This window comes from Sarcophilus harrisii, chromosome 3 (genome assembly GCF_902635505.1).
Source record: "Sarcophilus harrisii chromosome 3, mSarHar1.11, whole genome shotgun sequence".
Lineage (NCBI taxonomy): Eukaryota > Metazoa > Chordata > Mammalia > Dasyuromorphia > Dasyuridae > Sarcophilus > Sarcophilus harrisii.
In genome coordinates this window covers 253,806,350-253,812,966 of record NC_045428.1, presented here as the reverse complement: position 1 = coordinate 253,812,966, position 6,617 = coordinate 253,806,350, and the positions used below count along the sequence as shown (strand labels likewise).

The following is a 6,617-nucleotide window of genomic DNA, read 5'->3' as shown; positions in this document are numbered from 1 at the left end:
TTTTCCAGAACGGTTGGATCAGTTCACAATTCTACCAATAGTATATTAGTGTCCAAATTTTCCATCATCCTCTCCAACATTTATCACTTTTCTTTTTTTTTCTTTTTTTGGTCATATTAGCTGATTTGATAGATGTGAGATAATATCACAGAGTTGTTTTAATTTTCATTTCTCTTATCAAAAGTATTATATCATCAAGCTATAGATAGCTTTGATTTCTTTATCTGAAAACTGTCTGTTCATATCTGTTGACCATTTATCAACTGGGAAATAGCTAGTACTTGGATTAATTTGACTCAGTTCTCTATATATTTGAGAAAAAAGGCCATTACCAAAGGCACTTGCTAAAAAGATTGTTTCCAAGCTTGTTTTCCTTCTAATCTTGGTTGCATTGGTTTTGTTTGTATAAAAGTTTTTATTTTGATTTAATATAATTAAAATTATTTATTTTGAATTTTATAATGCTCTCTAATTCTAGTTTGGTCATGAATTCTTTTCCTCCCATAGATCTCATGTGTAGCCTATTCCTTGATCTTCTAATTTGTACATACACCATTACAATTACTACCTATGTATTTTCCCTCTATCCTATTCTTCCTACTGTTTTTCCTCTCTCCTTTCATCTGTTCCCTCCTTACCAATGTTTTTCTTTTGCCTTCTCCCTTGATCTGCCCTCCCTGCTATCAATACCTCTCATGCCTTTATTTAATTTCATTCCCTCCCGCTTCCCTGTTGGATAAAAGAGATTTCTATATTCAACTGATTGTGTATATTATTCCCTCCTTGAGCCAATTCAAATGATACCCATCAACCATCCTCCCATCTTTGCCTCCTTTGTAATAGATCTTTCAAACCTCTTTATATGAAATAATTTATACCATACTACCTCTTCCTTCTTCCTGCACCCAGTGTACCCCTCTTTTTCATCTCTTAATTTTTTATGCCATTCCCTTAAATTCACCTTATATCTACCTTTATCCTCTGTCTATGCATATTCCTTCTAACTGTCCTATTAGTGATAAAACTTTTAAGAATTACAAGTATTATCTTTTTGCATAGGTATGTAAACAATTTAGTTCTATTGAATTCTTTATGTTTTCTTTTCCCTTTTTAACCTGTTTATGCTTTCTTGGGTCTTGATATTGAGGTCAAATTTTTAATTTAGTTCTGATCTTCTCTTTGTGAAAGCTTGAAATCCTTCTATTTCATTGAATGATAACTTTTCCCCTTATTGTATTACACTTAACACCACCTTACCTACACTTAATCACCTACCTTCACCAGATAAGTGATTCTTGGTTGTAGTTCTAGCTTCTTTGCTTTCCAGAATATCATGTTCCATGATCTTTGGATCTTTAAAGTTGCCACTGCCAAGTCCTGAGTAATCCTTATTGTGATTCCCCAATATTTAAATTGTTTCTTTCTGGCCATTTATAGTATTATTTCCTTTACTTGATAGTTCTGAAACCTGGCTATAATGTTCTTTGGAGTTTTCATTTTGGAATCTCTTTCCTGGGGTGATAAATGGATTCTTTCAATGCCTATTTGCCTTCTAGTTCCAGGGCATCAGGGCAGTTTTCCTCGATCATTTCTTGAAAGATGCTGTCCAGGTTCTAATTTTAATTATGGTTTTCAGGTAGTCCAATGATTTTGACATTGTCTTTCCTGGATCTATTTTCCAAGTCAGTTGTTTTTCCCATTAGGTATTTTACATTTTCTTCCATTTTTCAATCTTTTGAATTTATTTGATTGATTGTTGATGTCTCATACAGTCATTAGATTCCACCTGCCCAATACTAATTTTTAAGGCACCATTTTCCTCAGTTTTTGTATTTTCTTTTCCATTTGTCCAATTGTACTCTTTGAGGTATCATTTTCTTTAGTAGATTTTTGTAACTCCTTTTCCATTTGGCCAATTCTACACTTTAAGCACTTTTCCAGTCTGTTGACTCCTTTTTTTCAGAATCCTTAAGTTCATAATATCATAAACAGCCGAGTTAGAAGGAGCATTAAGGATCCCATCCATTTTATCATTTTATAGATGAAAAAAATCTATAGATCTATAGAAAATCTATAGATGGAAAAGGAAAAACAGTAGGAAGAATAGGCCCAGATGAAGAAATAAGTCCAGAAACAAACATTATCTCTTGTCTTTGTTATATTTCTTTATTATGGACCTGAGATTATCTTTGTGCAAGTGTATATTTGTGTGCATGCCTATTTGTGTTTTGTCTCTCCAAATATGCAAAATGAGAGAGTTGTCCTTGATTACTTTACAGATTCCTTCTAGCTCAAAATCTAATCTTTCATGTATATATATATATGTATGTGTGTGTATGTGTATATATATTTAGATATATATATATATATATATATACATTTGTGTATACATCTTATATGTTATATACACATTATAAATATATGATATATGTGTGCATCTATACATACATATGTATATATATCCCATTTTCCCATACTAGAAGTCAGAGACTATAATTTGCTTTTCTTGGATTATAACCTCTCTTTTTCTTTCTGTCTGCCTCCGATACTTTTTACAGACTTTGATCCTAGTAAGTGTTTAGTTGCTGATAGTAACTGCATAGAGGGACCCAAATGGAAATTGTGCTGCTTGACTTCTTCTCTCCCCTCAACATTTTCTGTGTCTGACAGTGATTTTGAAATGATTACATGTAAGCAAAGCTTGGTTGTAGGGGAATTAGCCTCTAAGTGATTTCTTTTAGAAGAGAGGTATTTCCCCTATGATTTTGAGTGATATGGATCCATAATGAGACTCTATGATAAAAATAACATGAAGAGTAAAATCCATTTCACAATAGATAAGTAGTCAAGGCATAGGAATAGTTTTCAAAAGAAGAAATGGCCTTATTTTTAAAATGCTCTAACACATGAATAAGAGAAATGTGAATTAATACAGTTGTAAGGTTTCATCTCAGATCTACTATACTATTTAAGTTGGCACAAAACAGAAATAATCACTATCAGAAGATTTGTAAAAAGAGAGATATGTCAATCAATCATGTATCAAATTTTTATTAAGCATCTACTATGTGCTAGGCATTGTAGAACAATAGTTGGGTTCCTATAAGTGAGCTGTTACTTTGTGTTCTAGAGATAACTCTGTGAGTCTGTAATTTGAATGCTATAGCTCACAAATTCCTGTCTATATCCTTCTATAAACAATCTTTAGGTCTTAGGAAAGACATTTACTAAGATGTTCTTGAAGAACAGTTGCTACAAAACATTCCTCTTACAAGCCTAAGGTCAGGAGTGTGCTAGAGCTAGCTTGAGCTATCTGTCCAGAGAACCAATTATTAAATGTTTGCTGAGAACATTTATACCTCAGAAATCGGCAAACATTATAAATCAGAGCTTGATTTATTGTTTTGTTGATTGTCTAGACTTAAGAAAATAATGGAGTAAGTATGAATAATGAAAATTAAATTGGAAAATATGTCTTGCTTTTTGGAGAGCCAAGTTATTAAATATATACAAGCACACCTGGTGAAACACACTCTTCCATGATACATACAATATATGGGGGAAGCCTAATGTGAAATGATTAAATTAACATGTACAAAGGCAGCTCACAATTCCTGGTGCCTTAAAGTCTAGAAGTTCCCTCTTCCTCCTTATGGTCTTCATGACAGATGGTTCAGTTAGGATTCCAGAATCTGCTACTTGCTTTAGTTCACCCAACTCTCAATTGCCAGATTCACTTACATATCATGGTATCACATCTCTGATGTCATGATACTCTTCAAGAATGAAGTACAAAGAACAACAATCGCCAGATAGCATTATCCCTCAGGTGGCTCTATTTATGTATCCATGTTTATCTAGAGTCTACATCTTTCTCCCTGCTAGAAGTGATATTTCTTCTAGATAGAGTAGCTACACAACTAATTTGGGGAAGAGGGATGGAATAGAGAGAAATTTCTCTTCCTTCCCCTCCCTCCTTCTCTCTTTCTTTCCCTCCCTCCCCCCACTCTCTCTGCCAGGAGCCTCCATGAAAAGCATCTCCTGTCTTTCAGTATTCCCCACTTTTTTCTGAAACTCAGTTCTAATAAATACCAAGCTACTTGCTAAATAGCATAACTTCCAAAGTATCTTTCAATCAAACTGGCCTAAAATTTTAATCACCACTTCTTATCAAAATTAAAAAATATATATTTCTTCAACTGATAATTTTAGGTTTTCTTACGTATACAAACTAGCAAGAGAGCTTAAATCTCATATTTGTTTTTTATATAGTAGCAGGTGTGCAAATTGTCAACTATGCTTTTATGTATGGCTTGCTAAAACGTTGAGGAAACAGAAGATTTCATCCTTATTAAATACTGATACTTCAGTTGAGCATTCAGTACATTTTACTGGGTGATCTACTTTTTCACTCTATGCTTGAATTGTGAAATTTTCACTGTCAGACTTCATTTTCTTATGACCCTGCCTTTTCTTCTGATTCACTGAGCTTTTATATCTTAGAACCTCCTCTCTGTTGACAAAGCAATTTATCACAAACATAGCTTTGTATTGAGTTTTGTAGTATTCATGCCTCTGGCAGTCAAGGCACAGGGCAATTCAAGACAGCATCACTATTTGAAACAGCCTATTATTGGTGAGAGAGTTGCACTCTAAAATAATGGTTTCCTCTTCTTTAAGCATTCACCAAGGCCCAGTTTCTGTTGTCTTTTTCAGGATCATCTAATAATTGATCATTTATTGGAATCCAACTCTGCTACTTTTTCTTCTTGTTATTTGTGATATTACTATGTCTTCATCCTCAGAATCAGAATATAAATCATTGTAATACTTTGACCAAATCATTCCAGTTTTCACAGTTCTAAGGAAGAACCTGTTCTCTAGTGATGTCAATTTATCTTTCATTGTTTTTATGATAGAATTTAATTATGAAATTATGAAATTTCATTTCATTTTCAAAATCAGCTTCAGCAGATGATTCACTTTTGTCTCTGATATGTTTTGACTTTTGTTCAGGAAAGCCATGAAAAAATCATCTGCTACATCTTTTGAACCATCAAGGTTGGTTTTTCATCTTTGCTGAACTCTTCGACTATATAAGAGGTCATCGTCTTCAGAAAGTTATTTCATGGTGAACCTTCAATAGTACAGCTGGTCTAGCACAGCTGATCAGAATGAATCCATGAAGTTACCAGATTGTAATTCTATTTTCTAATAGCAGCATTTAGATTACAGGGCTTGGCTATTTAAAGTCTTTAGAAGCAAGGCTAATTTGTTTGTTCAGTCAATCAAGTTGTTCCCTTCTGGACTCAACCAGAAAGGTGTTCACTCCTCCTAAAGGAATTAAAACATAGAATCAATTCTACAGGCAGTTTAATACTTCATTAAAATCTTGTGATTATATTCTAAGTCTTCTTGTACTATGAAAAACCAGGTGAATGGGGAGGGGCATATGGGAAATGAGAATATCCTCTCTTACATAAACAATAAAGTAATTAAAATGTACCAAATTAAAACTGTGATATTTTGGCTAAAGAAGGTACACAAGGAACAGGTATTTTTTTGCTTTCCCCACAAAGGATTAAAAAAAAGTATTCTACTTAGCTGATTATTTTTCATTCTTTTAAATAATTTTATTATCTTTTTGTTTTCATATCACTTACAATTTTCAATGTATCTCTCTTGACTCCTCCTTGTATACAAAGTATACAAAAGGAAAATATTTTTTCTTTTTTTAATGAAGGGAAGGCATTTATTAAATTATTTTTATTCTTATTCAGTCACTTAAGTCATGTTCAACTGTTCAAGATCCCATTTGGAGTTTTCTTGGCAAAGTTATTTTTTTTTAATTTAATAGCCTTTTATTTACAGGATATATACATGGGTAACTTTACAGCATTAACAATTGCCAAACCTCTTGTTCCAATTTTTCACCTCTTACCCCCACCCCTCCCTAAATGGCAGGATGACCAGTAGATGTTAAATATATTAAAATATAACTTAGATACACAATAAGTATACATGACCAAAACATTATTTTGCTGTACAAAAAGAATCAGACTCTGAATTATTGTACGATTAGCTTGTGAAGGAAATCAAAAATGCAGGTGTGCATAAATATAGGGATTGGGAATTCAATGTAATGGTTTTTAGTCATCTCCCAGAGTTCTTTTTCTGGGTATAGCTAGTTCAGTTCATTACTGCTCCATTAGAAATGATTTGGTTGATCTCGTTTGTCTGAGGATGGCCTGATCCATCAGAACTGGTCATCATCTAGTATTGTTGTTGAAGTATATAATGATCTCCTGGTCCTGCTCATTTCACTCAGCATCAGTTCGTGTAAGTCTCTCCAGGCCTTTCTGGAAATGATCCTGTTGGTCATTTCTTACAGAACAGTAATATTCCATAATTTTCATATACCACAATTTATTCAGCCATTCTCTAACTGATGGACATCCATTCAGTTTCCAGTTTCTAGCCACTACAAAAGGGCTGCCACAAACATTCGATGCAACATACAGGTCCCTTTCCTTCTTTATAATCTCTTTGGGATATAATCCCAGTAGTAACACTGCTGGATCAAAGGGTATGCACAGTTTGATAACTTTTTTGAGCAT

General features: G+C 33.3%; 1 pseudogene; it reads right to left on the bottom strand.

The window, feature by feature from the left end:
* Positions 1 to 4,302: 4,302 nt before the first annotated feature.
* Positions 4,303 to 5,026, bottom strand: LOC100915927 (annotated as a pseudogene).
* Positions 5,027 to 6,617: the final 1,591 nt, after the last annotated feature.